This window comes from Furipterus horrens, unplaced genomic scaffold (assembly GCF_987537825.1).
Source record: "Furipterus horrens unplaced genomic scaffold, mFurHor1.1.pri manual_scaffold_7, whole genome shotgun sequence".
NCBI classification, from domain to species: Eukaryota; Metazoa; Chordata; class Mammalia; order Chiroptera; family Furipteridae; genus Furipterus; species Furipterus horrens.
Genome location: NW_028327177.1, coordinates 77255083 through 77276691, shown reverse-complemented (window position 1 = coordinate 77276691; position 21609 = coordinate 77255083). Strand labels below are relative to the sequence as shown.

At 40.3% G+C, this 21609-nt stretch overlaps 1 protein-coding gene and 1 long non-coding RNA gene across 6 annotated transcripts in view; one reads left to right on the top strand and one right to left on the bottom strand.

Moving 5' to 3' along the window:
* FOXP1 (forkhead box P1) overlaps positions 1 to 1055 on the bottom strand; it is a 642166-nt gene extending 641111 nt beyond the window's left edge. For all 4 annotated transcript variants that reach the window (XM_090283832.1, XM_090283838.1, XM_090283837.1 and 1 more), the window contains exon 1: positions 678 to 1055. The gene's annotated coding sequence lies outside the window, so the exon portion shown is untranslated. The remainder of the gene's footprint in view (positions 1 to 677) is intronic.
* The window catches only part of LOC150004676 (uncharacterized), a 34507-nt gene that overhangs the window by 787 nt on the left and 12111 nt on the right, over positions 1 to 21609 (top strand). The window contains exons 1-2 of one of the 2 annotated variants that reach the window (XR_016512399.1): positions 1716 to 2039; positions 4713 to 4830. This is a non-coding gene — a long non-coding RNA (uncharacterized LOC150004676). Of the gene's footprint in view, positions 1 to 1715; positions 2040 to 4712; positions 4831 to 21609 lie in introns of those variants that run through there. The other variant, XR_016512398.1, reaches the window with a different exon arrangement.

Genomic DNA, 21609 nt, shown 5'->3' with positions numbered 1-21609 from the left:
GGGATGTGCCCCCAGCGCAGGGCCCTGGGCGCGGGTGTCTCCGATCTTTCAAACGCGGCCCAGGGGCACCGAGGAAGCATTCACTCGGGGAGTGAGAAAGAAAAACTTTGTTCCAAGTCCTAACTTTGGGCTCCATAGGCGCCCGGCGCGCGCCCCCTTCCGCCGCTGACCCGACCCCAGGGACTCGCGCCCGTCCCGCTCCTCCGCAGGCACTCAGCCGCAAGACATCGAAAGTTGTTCCTGGTGGCCTGGGCTTATCGATTTCTCTCCCCGCGGCAATCGTGGAGAGCGCATATCGAGGCGTGAAGGGGCCGAGTGGAAAGCGATCTCGCCTCCCCCCCCCACCCCCATTTGACTTATGCAAATACACCCTAGCGCTGTGTCTCCCGAGCTCCCTCCACCCAAGCGCCGGCCTGCTGCCCCCACCCTGATCCCATACCCTGGGGCCGCGACCCGGGGAAGAGAGCCTTAGAGCAGAGGACTGGGGGAGATGCACGTGGAGCCTGGAGGAGAAAGTAGTTGGTTTTTTGTTTTGTTTTTTTCTTTTTCTTCTTTTCTTTCCTTTTTTTTTTTTTTTTTTTTTTTTTTGTGCTGGTTGTTGTTGTTTAAAGTGGCGGAAACCAGGCAGGAGGCGGCTTGGGAAAAAGTGGAACAGAAATGGAAAAATACAAACTCACCCGCTGCAAATGGTCTCTCGGTGCAAACTAAGGTGTTTTCGGGCCTTTCCCCGCGCGCGCGCCCACACCCGCCCTCGCGCGCACACCCCCGCGCACACACTCACTCGCGCACACACACGCACTCGCGGGTGAGGGACGGGCAGCTTCGAGTACGGCATGCGACCGCCACACAATAAATAACAATAGATTCCTCCGCTCGGGACTAGCTTCCCGGAGCCCAGCCAACATCGGTGGCAGCGGCGGCGCGGGTGGTGCCGGGCTGGGGTCGCTTCCCAGCCAGTCGTCCGGCCTCCTGCCAGGGCTGCGTCTTTCCTTTAGGGACCCCCAAGGGCCAGTGCCCCAAAACGTAAGCCGCCACCGTCCTTCCGGGCCACTCGAGCCCGGGCGCCCACTCCCCTTTCTCCCCCGCACCCCCGTCCCCGGCCTCCCGGAACAAATAAGTAAATAAGGCGCGCGCGAGGGAGTCCCTTTCGTCGCGGAAGAAGATGTTGTTATTTTTTGCTGTTGTGCGTCCCTGACGTCACATCCACCTGCTGGGTAAACAACAAGGCTCCCAGCTAAAAGGAAAAAAAAGAAAAGAAAATCACCACAGCCAGAGCCAGGGGCGGGTTGGGCTGGGGAGAAGGGTCCAGGGAGGTGGGCATGGGGAGCGTCGGGGCTAGATGGTAGAGGAGAAGGCGGCAGAGCCCCGCAGACCAGGGAGGGCGGACCGTTGAGCAGCCAGGCTGCAGAGAGATCTGGCTGGAAAGACCTGGAAATAAGGGGCCGGGGGAGGAGAGATTCCTCGGATGATGGGGAGGGGTTAACGAGGGACGAAATTGGGAATGAGATGGCCATTTGCTTCGTTTCTGAGCTAAATATATAGAAGGAAGGGGAGAGATGGGCAAGGCTGTGAGTTAAAAGTGAAAGTGTTTCGCCAGCAGTGACAGTTGAAGGAGGAGCAGCAGGATGGTGTTCTCCACCCCCCCCCCCCCTTCCGTCTCCCGTCCTCCCTCGTCTCTCTTTCTTTCTGTACTTTGTCCAATGAAAGGAGGAGAGTTCGGAGGTGAAAGTTCAACAGAAGGACAAACCCCTGTTTTCAAAGAAGCAGAAACCCGCCAGCGATGAGTTTTCCCTCAGTGTTTAAAGTTAGGAGAATGTAGTGTGGGACTCACTTTTCCTTCCCCTCCGTCTCAGAGTCCCCACAGAAATGTGTGGTTAGGTGCTCTTTGAAGGAAAAGTGGCCGCATCAGAAGTTAAATTCTAGCCGCGGCTTCTTTAGTAAACTGCCCAGGGGCTAGCCTGTCAAGCAGTTTAACACAGGTTACCTGCTCTCCAAGAGATCATTCACTTGCAAAAAGCTTTGTCCAATTCTTTGAAAAGGTGAGATTTCTTTTTGCGTGCTGTTTTGAAGTTTGGTGGGATTTAGGAATTTGAAGGAGTAAATGAGGAACCTGAATGAAATGTTTTGAAATATACATATAAATATATAAAACAAAAGACTAGTATTTTTTTCGCTTTTATCAACATAAATGGAGAAGGAAGAAGACTTGGTTTCCAAAATGTAATTTAGATAGAGAGCTCTATGACTTGTTAACAGAAATAATTTTTTTCAGACCCATCACCCCAGATGCTGCCAAATTCCCAAGCAGTACTCCCAGCTGCTGGCTGGCTGATGTAGTAGGCCAGATCTTTATGAGAGTATACTGAAGCCACCTTGTGTATCCTTACAAAGTACTTAGGGGAGGGGAAGTGAGTACTGTCCCACTGGTCTTAAGGCCAGCACAGTTATAGATAATAAATATACTGAAAGGGATATTATAGATTCTTTTATATAATTTTTTACCAATATTGTTAAACATTCATTTACTGAAGAATTCTAAATCTCAATTTCAATAATAGCATAAGACTATGACTTTAAAATTGTATCTCTTTTGCAAATAACAAAGTCACGTGCTACAGAATAAAGCCAGAGAAAAGGAGAGTGTACTAAGGTTAATTGTAGGATACATATTGAAGGCATTCTTCACAAGATTCCATGTTATCCAGACAAGACCATCCATCAAATCTTTTAGACTAGAACCTAAATAAAGAAAATGCATTTTGGTTTGAATAAAACTTCCTAGCTTCTTAGAGTCTAGGGTTCATGTTGTCTTTGAGGCAAGACATTAATTAAGACTTTAATGACACACCTACTACATTCTAGACCATATAGTAGGCACTGAGAGATGAAAAAAATAAATGAAATCCCTGCCCTTGAGAAGCTCATAGTCTGTAGCTGTCAGTAATAACACCTGGTATTTACTGAATGCTTACTATGACCTAAGCACTGATGTAAGAGCTTTATGTCAAACTCAGTTAATGCTCTCAACAACATGTTAACATCACTGGAAATTCCATATGCTGAATTCACATGGGATTAAATGGAAATCTACAAAGTACAGTCTATTGGGAGAGGGGGAATTGTTCTCATTTCTAAAATGTTTATGCCACATAACATTTTTATGGTATATGTCAGGTTGCTGAGTTATAACTCAGGGGAATAACAGTTTAAGTGTGACAAATTTACTCTTGTTCTGTAAAGAACAGTTCATACTCTGCTCTTGTTTTTCAGATTGAACAGTGTGTTTTAAAAAAATTATCAGTATTGCCATACTACATTTAGTCTTTAGATTGTCATTAATCTTACTCTGCATTTGAACTGCCTTAAAATCTACATTCACTTGGAAGTGGGGGCCAAAGTCAGATTGGCAGCAAGTTTTGCAGACAAAAGGAAATCCTGTTTGTAAACCCTCTAATATGTTGTAATCAATTTTGTATATAATATTGTTTGATGTGCCACCTTATTAAAGAACTCCATGTTATGTTCACTTTGCTTACATCAGAGGGGAACTTAACTGTAGCTTAACATATTGTTCATTTTAAACACTTCACATTACATTCATAAGGAGTGCATTTTAATTTCTTTATTAGTAACCAACTGGAAGTGTTTTTAAATAAAGGGCACGGGGGTAGGACGCCACCTTTTGGTTGTAAGACAAATAGAAATCCCTTTTTAAATAGATGTTCCTGACATTTCATTTTTAATTACACCAAGGAATAGGTGCTTGTCCCATTTTGTTACATTTTAAGTAATGGAAAAAAATACATTGTAAATGTAAAATTAGCAAACTATGGTTAACTGTTGTCAAAATTTCCCCAAAGGTATCAAAACATGTGCCATGCCATATACTATTAACTATAAGTCAAACACCAGCTTTGTTGTACAAATACTGAGTCAAGTAATATATGCACATTTGGGGGAACAGAAACTGGAGTGGATATTTGCCACTTAATGAGATAACTGAATGCTCTTGTAAGGTTAGAGTAAACAGAAACTTGAAAATCACCTTATTCAGTGTTTCTTAAACTATAATTATCACCCTCCTAATTTTCACCATATCTACATAACATAATAGTTCCTGAATAATTAGTATGCTTCACTCATTGGAGTACAGCTATGGTAATTGTACTGAATGTTTTCCTTTAAGTCAACCTACATGTTATTTATTTTTCTATTACTACTTTAAATGGGAAATCGGCATCACCCTGCATAAATTAAAACAAATACAGTGCAAACAAAGTCATTGATTTCTCTTTGTTAGCGAGACTGGCAAAAAATATAAAAATTAAAAATAAGTTTTTTAAGTGGCAAGTGCTGAGAAGTGTTAGTAGCAAGTGTCAATGGAGCATTTTGTTTTCTCTTTGTTTTTGTGAAGAACCAGAATGAATGAAAGTGATTGCAAAGGAAGAGTCCTCCTCAATATGCAATTCGATGTCATCTAATGCCATCCCGGTGGCGACTCCTACACTGTGAGAAATAAGCATCACCAACTATATTAAATTACAGAGTACAAAGCTGAGGCCCAGGGAGATTAAATCGCCCTCCAAGGTCAAATAATTGGTTAGTGGCTGGACAAGGATTAGAACCCAGGCACCCTGACTTGGTGCCTTTGTGTATTTCCATCTCACACTTTCCTCTTCACGAAACTGCTGTGATGTTCTCACACATTATAGGGCCGACCTGGCTTCTCAGAAACAGCCAGCCTACATATCTATATAGATAGAGGAGAAAGAATGCCACAGAGAGTACACATCAAGTTCAACCCTCTGATCGCCCTCTTCTCTCCCTCAGGTAAGGCTAAACAGAGAAAAAAGGAGGGGAAGGTGGAAAGTAGAGAAGAGGGAGAAGTTAGTAAAAGTGGTCAGGCTCTTCATTAAATGAAAGCTTGCACTCTTGTTTCCTTCCTAGAAGCAAAAAAAAAATGGCTAATGAAAATCATGTGTGTCACAGGAGGTGCGTCATCTGCTGTTGCTAGATGTCCACACCGCAAATCAACAAAGGCTCTCTTATTTTAAAGTATACAGTATCCATCAGGCATTCTGAGACAAACCACCTTTAATAATTGAGTGGCTTGAAAAGCTAGTCATGGAATAGTGAAAGACCCTAGTTTTAAAAGGGTTTTCCCCAACAACAAAACTCATTCAGAGGCTCATCATTAAAACTAGAGATGATGGTGCATTTTCTGAGCTTTCAATCACAGTTATAGATATTGCATTTCCTGCTTTTCTCCTTTTAAGGGCACAGTTCCATAAACAAATAAGCATGGCCTGGAAATATTGTTATGTGTTTTTAATTGTTCCTGGTGAAAAAAGGTTGCTGATAACTGTACCCAATGGACTGGAAACCCTATAAACTACAGAAAATAATTTGGCCAAATACCTTTACTCCAGAAAGCTATTCTAGTCCCTTAACCTTTGAATATTCATGGTGCAACATGTTGTTAATTTGGAGATAAGTAAAAGGAGTGTGAGTAGCTCAATCCTACCTGCTAGAAGTACTAGAACAATCCATACAGAGCCTTACCACACAGAATGAGGCGTGCTGGCCTGCAGCATTGGCTCCACCTGTGTACCTCAGAAACGCAGCATTTCAGCCCAGTTCCTATACCTACTGAATTGAAATCTGCATTTTAACAAAACTTCCCAGCTGAGTCTCACAAATACAAGTTTGAGAAACACAAATCTGCATTGCACGTAGTCTCTCATAAAAAAGGCACCATCTCAATAATCTTTATAGTCTTAAGACCATTAAGTTTAAACTGCTCGTCAGATAGTCCTGTAAGCTGTCTGCCATACCTGGTTCTCCAAACTCGTGTCTTTTGTAAAATTTGTTGGTTCCTTGTTTTCAACTACTTGCAAAGTTAAGCCACTAAATCACCTATGTAAACCATGATTAATTCCGTTGACATTAATAACAGGCTGACTTCTCTCTCTTGGTACCCCAAAGACACTGCTAATTGCCCTCTGATTGTTTATCTTTGTATCATTTTATGAGTGCTCAGCAGGCCAAAAACAAATGCCAGACAGGTTTGGGAAGGCTGAACACATGCTATGACTATACCTTGTTAGTAAAAGGGCTTTGCTTTCTTTGTTTTGTTTTCTTTCTTATGGAAGGGATGACGCCTCCATAATTATAGGTATTGCTGTTTAAGACCCAAAATGTTTTCCAAATCACTGAGCGGCTACACCTCCAGCAACCCAGGAGCTGTCCCCTGGTTGGATTCGCTTTACAGTTCTCTACACAATTTATAAAGACACATCTAACCACTACTAGATTTACATTAAGTATAAGGAAAGGAAGGAAGACCCCGTCCAAGTAAGACTGCTACCTGAATAAACATGAAGGTATCACAGGGAAACCTGATGGCTGGTGGTTAATTTGATTTTGTGAAGTCCTCAAGACTATAGTCACTTTACCTTCCTCACAAGATAACAGGTGACTTTTATAAACCAACCCCCACCCCCCAAAAAAGACAATTAAAATCATTGTTCTAATGCTATCCTAAGACAGTACAATTAAGTTTCTGAGTGAATAATTGTGTACCTGAATTCAAAATAAGATTTCACATGTAATGCAGAGTTCTGATTATAATCTCTGAGAAGTATTGGCTTATAGTTCGAACCCACGAGTACCATCTCAGTGTTACAACAGGCATTATTCCGTAGGGCTGGAGAAAAACTGTACAAGAAGGGAAATGAGACAGGTCTTCCCACCTTCAGGAACAGTGAGGCTGTATGTTCTAAATTACAGATTTCAGAAGGAGCTGAAGAATACTAAGCATGAGGATATGCTGACATGTTTGTTATGCTAAAGTTGGTATTTTTTAGTAATGTCTGTAAAATATTTATCAAGAGAAGCTCCCCCTCTCCCCCATGGTTCTTGAGCCACTGTTAAAATTTTAAAAAGCCATACAAAGATTAAAAATCTGATATCCCCAAGACTAGAATGAATCCTGTGGTAATGGACTAGAGTTGAAGGTACCTATATGGACTATTTACAGATAAATAGATAAAGAAATAAATCTATAGGTTTGTGTTTGCATGAGTTAGTGTGTATACACAGATTTCCTAGCTCTGTTCATTGAAAGGGGCTAGAAGCAGCCAATAGCAATGAGCATACCTAGTACCCAGATCTTCGTTTCTAAATACCTTTCTTCAATAAAAGAAACCATGGATACTTGGAGAACTAGTTAATTCCAGGGCTCTGGTAAAACACAAGATAAGCTTGGAGCATCATGTGCTGCAGAAAGTGCTACAGTACAAGGAAAAAAAAAAGGTAGAGGGAAGGTGGGGAGAGACTTATTGAAAAGGCTTGGGCATCAACCTGACAGAGCTCCTTAATGCCCAAAGTTGAGACATCTTGAACAGGAAAAGAAATAACAATAGCATTGGATTATAACACACACATATGTATGTATAAATGTACACATACATAAATAAATGGGAAAGTGACAACTCTTTTTACAGAAGATTAATGGTGTCCAGGAATTAACATTTCAACACATTTTACCAGGTGATGCTGATGCCTCAACCTAAAAATCTCAACCAGGTAACTTAAAATGATTTGAAGTGGATCGTATGTAGTTAGGGAGGGTGGGAACTGTGGGAAATTTGAGCACAAAGGCCTCAACTAAAAGGGGCATGTGCTGATCATCCACATCAAGAAAGCAAGCCCAGGGCAGGAAAAATTTTGTATTTTCAAAAGGGGTAAGAAATTGAGGTTTTTATCCATATAGTCCTCAGTTGGTGAGAGACTGTGGAAATAAGTATTCTTAGTGACCAGCTGGTTATGATGTACATGGAGGTTTGGAATCCTTCAGTGGGGATTTCCAATTTTTATCTATCCTGGGAATCTCTCCATTTTAAAAGGGGATTGTGAAGAGGGCAGAGTGAATAGTAGTGTAATGAATACAAACAACAATATTGTACTGTAATTATGTCATGTAATATAGCTACTGAGGCAATCATAGTACAATATATAAACATATCAAAGTAACAGGTTGTACACCTTCAATTTACACAATGTAATATGTCAGATATATCCAATGAAAAAATAAAACGGACAAAACATAAAAGAACAAATCAGGACATCGTAGCATTGTAAATGCTTTCTAGAAGTCATGGAGTTCAACTTACTCATTTTCCACATGTGAAAATAGTCACAGAGAGGTTAGCTGCGATGCCTCAGAGTTGGACAGGGGATGGTCTTGGTTACTGGCAGAATCTTCGGCACCACACTTACCAGCGTGACACTTTGGGCAAGTTCCTGAAACTTCCCACGTCTCCATCTGCTCCTTGGTAGGAGAGCAGCAGTAACTGCACATAATCTATATTTTTTAATTTATTTTTTCTTAAAGTATAGTTGACATTTAATTTATATTAGTTTCAGGTGTACAATATTGTGATTCAACATTTATCTTACAATGTGATCATCACACTAAGTCTAGTCACCATACAAAGTTATTACAATATTACTGTTTTCCCTAAGCTGTACTTTACATCACCATGGCTTATTTATTTGAAAGTCATGGTTATGTAAAGTTCACCTTAGGGAAAAGAGTCAATAACTGGAAATTTGTACTTCACCTTTTTTACCCACTTTCCTACCCTCTTCCCACCTAGCAACCATCAGCTTGTTCTATCCATGAGTCTGTTTCCATTTTGTTTGTTCATTTGTTTTGTTCTTTAGATTCCACATATAAGTGAGATCATGTGGTATTTGTCTTTCCCTGTCTGACTTACTTCACTTAGCGTAATACTCCAAGTAATCCATGTTGCTGCAAATGGCAATATTTCATTTTTTTATGGCTGAGTAATATTCCATTGGGTGTATGTGTGCACATGCATGCACACCTGAGCTGTGCAGAAGCTTTTTAATGTTGTATATATATTCACACCTTCTTTATCTGTTCTATCAATGGGCACTTGGTTTACTACCATAGCTTGGCTAATGTAAATAATGATCCAATGAATATAGGGATGCATATATCTTTCTGAATTAATGTTGGATTTCTTCAGATAAATGCTCATAAGTGGAACTGCTGGATCATATGGCAGTTCTATTTTTAGTTTTTTTAGGAAGCTCCATGGTGTTTTCCACAGTGGCTGCACAAGTTTATAGTAGCAACAACGGTGCACAAGGGTTCTAGTTTCTCCACACGCTCACCAATATTTGTTTCTTGATTTATTGATGAAGAGTTATTTTGAAGGTGTGAGGTAATAACTCATCATGGTTTTAATTTGAAATTTTCTGATGATTAATGAATTTGAGCATCCTTGCATATGTCTATTGGCCATCTGCATGTCCTTTTTGAAGAAAGGTGTATTCAGGTTCTCTGCCCAGCCTTTATTTATTAATTTTCTTTTACTTTAAAAAGGTGAATTTATTTTTACATATATTTTATTATTTTATTGTTGTTCAATTACAGCTGTCCCAATTGTTCCCCCATTGTTCTCCCCTGACCCACTCCCCTCCCCAACTCCCACAGTCAATCCCTATTCTGTTGTCTATGTACATGGGTACTTGGGTACTTTATACTTGTTCCTTGACTAGACCCTTCCCCTCTTTCCCCCATTATTCCCCTTTCCCTCCCCTCTGGTCACAGTCAGTTTGTTCTTTATTTCCATGTCTCTGGTTCTATTTTGCTCGTTAGTTTTGCTCATTAGTTTTGTTCATTAGGTTCCACCTATAGGTGAGATCATATGGTATTTGTCTTTTGCTGCCTGGCTTATTTCACTAAGCATAATACTCTCCATTCCTTCTATGCTGTCATGAAGGGTAGAGGTTCCTTCTTTCCTTCTGCTGCATTGTATTCTATTGTGTAAATGTACCACCATTTTTTGATCCACTCGTTTACTGATGGTCACTTAGGCTGTTTCCAGAACTTGGCTATTGTAAATAATGTTGCTATGAACATAGGGATGCATAGGTCCTTTTGAATTGGTGTTTCAGGATGCTTATGGTATAACCCCAGTGGAATCACTGGATGAAAAGGCAGTTCCATTTTTAGTTTTTTGAGAAAATTCCATACTGTTTTCCACAATGGCTGCATTCCCACCAACAATGCACTAGGGTTCCCTTTTCTTCACATCCTCGCCAGCACTTGTTGTTTGTTGATTTGTTAATGATGGCCATTCTGACCAGAGAGAGGTGGTACCTCATTGTGGTTTTAACTTGCATCTCTCTGGTGGCTAGTGATGTTGAGCATCCTTTCATATGTCTATGAGTCCTCTGTATGTCCTCCTTGGGGAGTGTCTGTCTAGGTCCTTTCCCTTTTTTATAATTGGACTGTTTGTCTGCCTGGTGTTGAGTCATATGAATTCTTTATGTATTTTGGAGATCAAACCCTTGCCTGAGGTATCATTGGCAAATATGTTTTCTTATACGGTTGGTTCCTTTTTCATTTTGATTATGTTTTATTTAACCATGCAGAAGCTTTTTAACTTGGTGTAATCCTATTTGTTTATTCTTTCCTTTATATCCCTTGCCCTAGGAGATACATTGGTGAAAATATTGCTGCATGGGATACCTGAAATTTTACTGCCTGTATTTTCCTCAAGGACTTTTATAGTGTAATGACTTATATGTAAGTCTTTTATCCACCTTGAGTTTATTTTGGTGTACGATGTAAGATGGTGGTCTAATTTCATGGTTTTTTTCATGTATCTGTCCAAATCTCCCAACATCGTTTATTGAGGAGGCTATATTTACTCCATTTTATGCTCCTGCCCCCTTTGTCAAATGTTAATTGACCATCGAGACTTGGGTTTATTTCTGGGCTCTCTATTCTGTTCCATTGATCTATGTGTCTGTTCTTATGCCAGTACTAGACTGTTCTGATTACAGTGGCCTTAGTAATATAGTTTGATATCAGGTATTGTGATCCCCTACTTTGTTCTTCTTTCTCAAAATTGCTGAGGCTATTTGGGGTCATTTGTGGTTCCATATAAATTTTTGAAATATTTGTTCTATATCTGTGTAATATGCCATTGGTATTTTAATAGGACTTGTGTTGCATATATAGATTGCTTTAGGTAGTATGGACATTTTAATGATGTTAATTCTTCCAATCCATGAACACGGTATGTGCGTCCATTTATTTGTGTCTTCCTTAATTTCTCCTGTGTTCTGTAGTTTTCTGAGTACAGGTCTTTTGACTCCTTGATTAAGTTTATTCCTAGGCACTTTATTTTTCTTGTTGCTTTAGTAAATGACATTATTTTCCTAGTTTCTGTTTTTTATTTCATTGTTCTGTTTCTATTTCATTGTTAGTGTACAAAAATGATTTCAATTTCTGAATACTTACTTAGTATCCACCTGTTTTGCCAAATTCACTTATTAGGTTGAGCTGTGTTTTGGTGGAGCCTATAGGGTTTTCTATGTACACTATGATGTCATCTGCAAACAATGACAGTTTTACTTCCTCCTTTCCAATTTGGATGCCTTTTCTTTCTTTTTCTTGTCTGATCATTCTGTCTGCCCAATTTTTAATCAGATTTTTTATGTTAAGTTCTATGAGTTTTTTATATATTTTGGATATTAATTCCTTATCAGATATATAACTTGGAAATTACTTCTCCCACTTAGTAGTTTTGTTTTGTTTTGCTGATGGTTTCCTTTACTGTCCAAAAGCTTTTTAGTTTGGTGTAGTCCCACTCATTTATTTTTCTTTTGTTGCCATTGTCTGAGGCGATATGTACAAAAAAATTGCTAAGACCAATGTCAGAGAATTTATAACTTATGTTTTCTTTTAAGAGTTTTGTGAACTCATGTCTTACATTACTTCTTTAATCCATTTGAGTTAATTTTTGTACACAGTTAAAGAAACTTGTCCAGCTTCACTTTTTTACATGTATCTGTCCAGTTTTCCCAATATCATTATTGAAGAGACTGTCTTTTCTTTATTACATATTCCTTGTCATAGATTAATTGACGAAATTGGTGCAAGTTTATTTCTGGGCTCTCTACTCTGTTCCATTGATCTATGTGTCTGTGTTTATGCCAGTGCCATGCTGTTTTGATTACAGTGGCCTTGTAGTATAGTTTGATATGAGGAAGCGTGATACATCCAGCTGTGTTCTTCTTCCTCAAGATTGCTGAAGCTATTCAGGGTCTTGTGTGGTTTCATATAAACTTGAGAATTATTTGTTCTAATTCTATGAAAAATACCATTTGTATTTTGACAGGGTTTGCACTGAATCTATAGATTGTTTGGGGTAGTATGGACATTGTAAAAATATTAATTCTTCCACTTTATGAGCATGGTATATATAGCCTCCCATTTATTTGTCATCTTCAATTTCTTTCATCAGTGCTTTATAGTTTTCAGGTTATAGGTCTTTTGCCTCTTTGGTCAAATGTATTCTTAGGTACTTTTTGGGGGGATGTAATGGTAAAGGGATTGTTTTCTTAATTTCTCTATCTGATAGTTCATTCTTAATATGTAGGAACATCGCTCATTTCTGTATATTATTTTTGTATACTACAACTTTCCTGAATTCATTTATTAGCACTAAAATTTTTATTTTGTTTTTTTTTCTACACAGGTGCACACCTCTTACAGGGTTTCCAAGAGGATGGAACGAGTGAAGGCATGTGTAGTGCCGAACCCAGGGTTGAGTATGGAGGAAATGCTCAACAACTCTTAGAGCATTTGGAAGAAGCAGAGTTTGAGTCAAAACTCAGGAATCCTGACTCCCTGTTCAGTGCTTCTTCAGTTTTTTTTTTTTTTTTTTTTTTGTAGACTTTGTTTTTTAGAACAGTTTTTTAAAGTATATTTTATTGATTATGTTGTTACAGTAGTTCCAATTTTTTTCCCTTTTGCTCCTCTCTACCCAGTATACCCCTTCCCTCCAGCAATCCCACCCCCCTTAGTTCATGTCCATGGGTCGTGCATATAAGTTCTTTGGCTTCACCCTTTCCTATATTATTCTTACCTTTCCCCTGTCTATTTTGTACCAACCAGTTATGCTTATTAATCCCTGCACCATTTCTCCATTTCTCCCCCTGCCCCTTCCAGTTGATAACCCTCCAAATGATCCTCATACCAATGATTCTGTTCCTATTCTGCTTTGCTTAGTTGGATTTTGTTTTTATTTTTTAGATTCAGTTGTTGATAGTTGTGAGTTTGTCATTTTAGTGTTCATAGTTTTGATCTTTTTCTTAAATAAGTCTCTTTAACATTTCATATAATAATGGCTTGATGATAATGAACTCTTTTAGCTTTATCTTGTCTGGGAAGCACTTTATCTGCCCTTCCATTCTAAATGATAGCTTTGCTGAATAGAGTAGTCTTGGTTGTGGGTCCTTGCTTTTCATCACATTGAATACTGCTTGCCAGTCCCATCTTGCGTGCAAAGTGTCCTCTGAGAAATCAGCTGATAGTCCTATAGGCACCCCCCTGTAGGCAACTCTCCACCTCTCTCTTGCTGCCCACAGGACTCTGTCTTCACCTCTCACCTTCGGCATCTCAATCATAATGCATCCTGGTGTGGTACCCTCTGGGTCCAGTTTGCCTGGGACCCTACATACTTCCCAGACACGTATGTCCATCTCCTTCACAAAATTTGGGAAGTTTCCCTCATTTTTTTCAATTTTTGTTTCCTCATTCTGTACTGGTTGACTGTTTTTTTCTTCCTTATGTTCCAAATCATTGATTTGAACCCTGGTTTCCTTCCTTTCACCATTGGTTTTGTGTGGATTTTCCTTTGTTTCACTTAGCATAGGCTTCACTTCTTCTCTTCTGTGTTTGCCGTACTCAATCATATCTGTCAAGCCTGTGAGCATCTTTATCACTAGTGGTTGGAATTCTGTGTCTCTTAGGTTGTCTATCTCCTCATCTGTTAGGTTGGCTATCTCCTTGTTGCTTAGTTCTCCCACTGGAACCTTGATCCATTTCGTCTTTCCAGCCATACTTCTCTGTCTCCTCATTCTGACAGGCTCCTGTGTTTGTTTACCTCCATGTCCCAGGTAGAGCTGTCGCTCCTGTTATGTTGTAAGGGGTGGAGCCTTGGGGATTTGTCAGTACAGGGCGACCTATTTCACTGCGTTGTGGTGCTGTATGTGGAGGAGGGGTCCGAGAGGGAACAATGCTGCCCGCCCAGCACTTGCCCCTTTTCCAGGCACCTCTCCCACTTCCACACCGGACCAGTGCCCCTCTAGCTGCTGCCCTGGTTGTTGTTCCCAGAGTGGGTGGGTCTACAGACATTCTAGGACCATGGGGGCCCCTTAAACAAGCAGACTCCACTGAGCCGACCAGCAGTTTCTCCCTCTACCCCAACCCCTACTGGTCTGCACAGTCAGAAGCAATGAGGCTTGATTTTCCCTGGTGCTGGGACTGTGAGCTGCAAGGTCTGGTGAGGAGCTGGGAACACTCCCCAGGTGTCCCTCCTGACTTTTTAAATGTGTGACTGCACTTTCCGCCAGCCCTCCGCGGCTGTTATTGCTGCTACAGCTGCTGCCACCACCACACCGCATCCTCTCCGCCCTGGCTCCACCCCTCCTACCTGTCTGGATGAGTATTTCTTCTTTATATCTTTGTTTTCTGGACTTCCAGGCAGTTTGATTTTCTGGAACTTCTGGTTGTTTATAGTTTTCAGGTAGTTGTATTCCTTCTTAGTTGTGGAGGGAGACGCAGTGTGTCTGTCTACACCTCCATCTTGGCCGGAAGTCCTTCTCCAGATTTTAACTCAAGGAATTCTAGGCCTTGGAGCTGAGTTGTACAAGAACATTTCGTGTGGACTTTCTCAGCATCTTTTAAATCATGCCACTTAGGCTGCCTGCCCCACCCACTTCTGAAATCAGCTTTGCCTCCAATTCACTAATTCTTGATGCAAGAATAAGAAAGATAAGTTTTTCAAGTCAGAACTGGACAGCAGCAACAGAAGAATCACCTTTCCAGGCAAGGGCATTTTCATGAAACTAAGCAGGATTCCTTCAGATCAGGGTTTTTCAACCTGGGCACTAGCAACTTTTAGAGCTAGATAATTCTTTGCTGTGGGGGACTGTCCTGTGCATTGTAGTATGTTTAGCAGCATCCCTGGACTCTGCCTACTAGATGCCAGTGGCTCCACCCACTTCCCAGTCCCTAGACATTGCCAAAAGTCCCCTGGGAGCCAAATTTGCTCTCAGGTGAGAATTACTACTCCAGGTAGCCCCCAGGGCAGGCAGGCAGGACTCTCTCTGGAATACCAACATTCCTCTCCCTACCACAAGGAATAGCAGAAATCAATCTCACGTCTACCTATTACCGAGTAACCAAATAATTTTCTTTTCAAAACATAGTGGCTTAAAATGAAGTTTGTTGTTTTTGGAGCCCACAGAGCTAAAGGTGGCCCCATGGCCATTGTCCATCACCACTAACCCCTTTTCAATCTGACAGAAGTCTTGGCAGCAAAGTGTGCTCTGTCACAATCATGCAAACTTTATTACAATCCATGCTGCATTAACAGTGTCAGATATTTGTGTCAGACTCAGAGCTCTCAGTGTAAAATCATGCAGTAAAGAAAGTGCCAACATATAGAATCAGAACTTTAGGGTATTCCATCTCATAAGATGATGCATGGAACTTAAATTAGGCAGAAACTTTACCTGGATGGTCTAATTAAAATTACCCTTCCTCTGAGAAGTCCTAGGGTATTTGCATCTCAGGTGTAGGAAGCTATAGAACCAACTGTACCATTTGGCATATGGAAGGGAGGGTCAGTGCCTGTCACAAACTCCACCTTCTCAATACTGACTCTGCCCTTTCTCTAAGGCTCCTAAACAGCATATAGCAACACTCCTCAACCTTTTTGGCACCACGGTCCAGTTTCATGGAAGACAACCCTGTTTCACAAAGACAGGATATTGGAAATGGAAGCAGGCTTTTTAATGTTTTTGTGGCAATCTCAGGATATTCCGCCTTGACTTTAATCCAGAACATATGGAGATTTGAAATTGTCTCAAACATACTTTTAAGGCCACTGTCATTTGCAACTGATTTCAGTAGCTGATCCTCTTCTAGCACAGACAAAGTTGATGCACTTTGCTTATTCACAAATGGGACATGGATTCATTTCTTCCCAATTTGGGGGTCTTTTGTGGTTGGGAAATAATGCTCAAACTCTTCTGAAAGCTGAGATAGGTGATCATGCACCAGCCGGGAGAAAGCAGGCCCTGGCTCAGTCTCTTTCCATATCTCCGCTGATGTTTGAAACATGCCAAAAATCCCATGTCCACTCACCGCCCCCATAATTCCCATTTAGTTTTGAATGCAGCCACTTTATCTGCTAACTTGGACACAGTTGCCATGCTCCCTTGAAGTGACAGATTGAGTTCGTTGAGCAGGTTGAATATGTCACACAGCTAAGCAAGTTTTGCGACCCATTCTGTGTCGCTGAAATGTGCTGCCAGTGATGACTTGTTTCTCTAAAAGAAATCTATGGAGCAGCTCTTGTAACTCAAAAACTCTAGCCAGTGATCAACCTTTAGAAAGCCATCTCCCTTCTTTGCATAAGAGAAGACATGCGTGCTCTGTGTCCATCTCCTCACAGAGCTGTGCAAACAGATGAGTTAAGAGCATATACTTTAACATGGTTGATAATTTTAATCCTGCAAAATGTTGTTAAGTGCAGGTAACATCTACTAGCCAGCATTTTTCTATGGATGATATAGTGCGTAGACTCATTCAGAAGCACCCGCTTGGACACAAGTAGTGAAATCACAAAGCCGTGCAGTCATGGCAGCTGCTCCATCTGTGCTTATACTGACACAAAAAGACCAATTCAGTTTTCCTGATATGTAATCATTCAAAGACTTGAATAGTTCTGCAGATGTGGTGTTGGTTGGCAACAAAAGTGCACATGACATATCCTCGTGCACATCCTCCTGAAAAATATATTGCACAAAAACAAGCATTGTTGCCTTGTTGTCAACATTGGTAGACTCATCAACCTGGATTGTGTACCACGGTAACTCATTAATCCCCTCTAAAAATTGTGTCTCAATATCCTCTGCTATTTCATCGATTTGTTTAGTTATGGTGTGAGCTGAAAGAGGAACACGTGCCACCTTTTGAACTGCAGCCTGTACTAGAAGTTCATGGCAAATGTCCTTAGCAGCAGGCAGGGTCAACTCTCAACCAATAGTAAAGGGCTTCTTAGCTTTAGAAATGCAGTTAGCCATTAAGAATGATGCTCTCAGTGCAGACACACTTGATGAAGTGGTGGCCTTTGATGATTGCTTCTGTTCTTAATGTTCATGTTTGTTTTTCCTTTTGTAAAACTCCAATGCCTTGTCTTGTAATGCAGGGGGCTTAGTCTCCATGTGGTTAAAACAGTGTTGAAGGTTTCGTGGTTTCATTGGATAGCTGTTCACCACATATTATACAAAGCGGGCCTGGAGAATGTGAATCACCTGTTGCAATGAAGCCATAATTTAAGCAGGACTAGTGGCATTCTCTTTTTGTTGGCATTCTTGGAGTCTTCTGCTATGTCATCATTGGGTATTTCCCGTTTTTCAAAGAAGCACTCCAACAACATTTGTTTTGTGCTCACTTTGGCTGGGGTTAGCTTATGGACTTACCAAAACTGTGACTGAGACAAGTGTGCAGTACGGGGAAGAGGCGCAGATGGAAGTGGTAAATAAAATAAAATAATGCATGGGCCATATATGGACTAAAGTAAGTGTCAAATTCTGACTTAAAGCCTGCCACCAGATGCAGCTGTACAATTGAAGTACATCAACTCACCTGCCACTACAAAGCCTGCCAGATGCAGCTTCATTGTCACTTGCCACTCACTGAATGATTGCTAGATGGGTAAAATAATTTGAGGAAAACAAGTGTTTGTTCCCAAGACTTTTGCTAACCTTGGCATTTTGATGGTTTTACAAACTAGCAGGGTTTGGTTCAGCTTTGGAGGCACCTTCTTATGAGAAGCAGAAGTGAGTGTCTGCCAGGGCCCTCGGACAGCAAGCCTGAGTCAGTTTCATGCAATGATTCTTCCGACAGATAGTCATTGCATGCTGTTGCGTCCCCATCACTGCCTTAGACATGAGGGAAGAGTAGGAAACAAAAGGCAAAAATCCTTGCCTTCGTGGTGCTTACATTCTTTTAATTTTTCAATTGAGCATATTTTTAGAAGAAATTAGAGGCTGTATTTATGAATATAAACTGAACATATCAGCAGAGAATTATCACTTAAACTCTAAGAAAACACCAAATGAAGCTTTTGTAGATTTTGAGGCAATGGAGAAAGAAATTAAGTATAACGGTAATATGCTCGTTAAGAACGTACTGCAAACAAGTTCGAAGGGTTCTGTACCAACTGTTAGAAGATCAGTGCACCGGAAAATGTACTGAGCCTCCAACAACAGAGCTGGAAGAAGTGCGCAGGTCCTAGAAAGATAAAGAAAACCAAAGGGTGCCAAAATTTGTGTTCTTAGGATGAAGGGAGAGGGGAAGAGAGGAAGACAGACAGAGAGAAAGAGGAATGGAGGGATAGTGGAGGGAAAGGAGAGAAAGAGAGAGAATATATCTCTCAGTGGCAAGTGAGCTGTGGCATTCCATTGAAAAGAGTTCAGGGCCCAAAGAGAAATGGTGGCAATGAAGATTATGACTCTGGCATACATACAAGGCTCCAGGTGGCACAACAAAACCAGTCTTTCCTCCAGGAAAAAGGAAGTAGCCCTTTCTGAATGCTTGTCTTATGATACAGAACAGCAGAAGGTAAAAGAGGCCAATCTTCTTTAGTTGTTCCAGCAGGGAAGGGGGCAGCATCAATTTTATGCTCAAACGAAACAAATTTTGCATTTCTCTGGGTCAGAATAGAGAAGATAGAATTCTGGAGAGGAGATGATAATGGTCTGTATAATTTATATTTTCATCTCTAAGGAAGCAGCAACATCTATGTTTCAAAAGCATCAAGCATGTCTGCCTCATGGATCTCTGTGCTGGCTGAAAGTTCACATGTTCCCAAGTGTTTGGAAGTGTATTATCCAGTTGTTTGTCTCTGTCTTCCCTATAAACAGTTTGGTCTCCTTCTGGGGAAAAGAAATAATGTGAACAGAGCAAACACACATGCTCTCAAAAATCCTCTCCTCTAGTATCCAATACAGCCATATTATTCTAGAGCAAAAAGAATCATAAAAAGAAAGACTCTAGCTTTTCTCACAGTTAAAAAAATTACAGCAGCTTTTTGGTTATGTGGCAATATTGGCTTTTCTGGTTTATAATGAAAGAAAATATAGTTTAGAATTCCATCCTCTCTAGTGTCCTTACAAATTCTTTTCTCTATAATTCACCTACGTCAGGATTGCCCTATTTAAGATACTGCTATTTTCTGCCTATTTTATGTATTGAGGATACAATTACTCTACACCTTTCATGCTGTGCTAGGGCACTGGAGTTGTCCCCTGCCTGTTCCATCTCCCTGGTGTGCTCTTCTTCCTCAGACTTATTGCATGGTTGGGGCTTTCTAGCCTTCAGTTCTCAGTTGAAATGCCACCTCTTCAGAGAAACTTCCCTGCCTTTGTCCAAATTAATATATAAAATTCTGACTTAGTTCTTGATTTATGTACTCATTTATTGTCTGGTTCCCTCTCTCAAAATAAGCTCCATGAGGCCAGAGACCTGCTCACTTTTGCTCACTACAAATTCCTCAGAAGCATAGAGTAGGTACTTAAATATTTGAGTGAATGAATGAACAAACAAATGAATGCTTAAGTGGCAAGATCCCTGCCATCAGGGAACCTCATCTCATATGACCTTTCCTTCCTTCACTATAAAATAATGATACTGACACCCAAGTCAGAAATTAAATTTTCAATGAAAATGAAGTTTCATTCATAGGGAGCCCAAAGACAAGAGTGTGGCTGTCCTGAGCAGGAGCCTCAGAGGCACCGAGAAAGTTGGGTGGCAGTCCCAAACAAGTGAGCTAGCTGGGAGGTCCTCAGGAGCCACCCTTGGGATCTCCACTCACCTGGAACTCCACCAGCAACAAGACCTACATGTCAGGTCCAGCAGACAAAGAGAAGCATGAGCCTCTGCTGACCTGTATGTTTCCTAGCTCGACATATGTATTTACACATGTCCTCAGACTCAGTGGTTCCCTGGACCCCAGATTCACCAAGACCTTTTAACTGTATGAGGAGACACACAAGAGAACTTTCAAAGTTATTTAAAATTGGAAACGTATGCCATAGAGAATAAAACCAGGCAAATACAGTCAGAATTTAAACACATTATGCATTACTATAAAATGATGCAAATGAACACACACACACACACACACACACCTGAATTTATGGTTCCAAATGTGTGCACTACATATAATTAACCATGCTGAGGATCTCTGCTCTTATTCTGACAATGATTCCATTCATCAAGCCATATTTGGATCTCCCTTTTTAGAATTTCCAAGAGAAAATTAAGACACTGATCAAAACATTGCCTCTTATGTTAAATTTTATCTGTTTGATTTTTGAAGATGACCAAATAGAAATTCAGAGCATGTCTGGGTGGAAGGAAGCAGGCAATCAAATGGGTGATTCTTGGTGTTTTTCTAAACTAATGAAACCTGGGTTTCTTGTCTCATTCAGAGAGTAGCTTTAAAGGCAATAATCAAAACTGAAATTTACTGGTAGCATCCCTGAAACAAGCATATAATTTCCAAGGTAGGAAATTTTGAAGGACAACATTCTTTTGGATCTATAGCATGTAATATGTTTATTTTGAAATCCCATATTATTACTTACAGAACAACCTTATTTGGGAAAAAACAGCTTACAAACGTGCAAAACCCCCACTTTTAACTAGCTTTGTATTACATTAAGGGGCTGTATGTTTCCATTCTGATATTGAACATGAGAAATTAAAATGTGATTCCTGTTGCTTTTGAATCAATCATAAGCAAGATCACATAAATAGGAGATATACTGTTGTAAACATATTCATCGCTTGTTTTATAAAGTTACAGGACTATATAATTATAATTTTGTTTTCTAATACTTTTTTTTTAATGATTGCTCAAAGCTAAAAATTTGGAAAACAGTAAGTATAAATAACAAACATCCATAATCCCATCATCTATAAACAATCAGGTAAACACCTGGGCGAATATCCATCCACATCTTTTTCTAGTGTATGTGTGTGCCTTATAGACAACTAGCCTAGTATGGATGGCCTGTTCTGCCACATAGTAGCTGTGAGAATTTGAGCAAGTGCTCTGTGCCTCTGTCCCATCATCTGTCAAATGGCATGATAATGCTTGCCTTGTGTATCATGACATTTAAGTGACATCAGGAACACTAAGCTCATAGCCTAGTTATCTAACACATAATAAGTATTCAGATTAATTATACTTGCATTATTATTATTATACAATTTGAAATGTAGCTGTTATCACTGAAAATTTTACTGTGAACATTTTCCTTGACATTATTTTAAATTCTATTACAAAAGCAAAATCAAAAGATGGAGCTGTTAAACTGTTACTCAAAACTGTCCACAGGTTGGTAAATAGGAAAAGTTGTTGCCTGATAATGAAGACAGAGATGTCAAAACCACCGATAAAAATTAAAAAGAAAAAGATT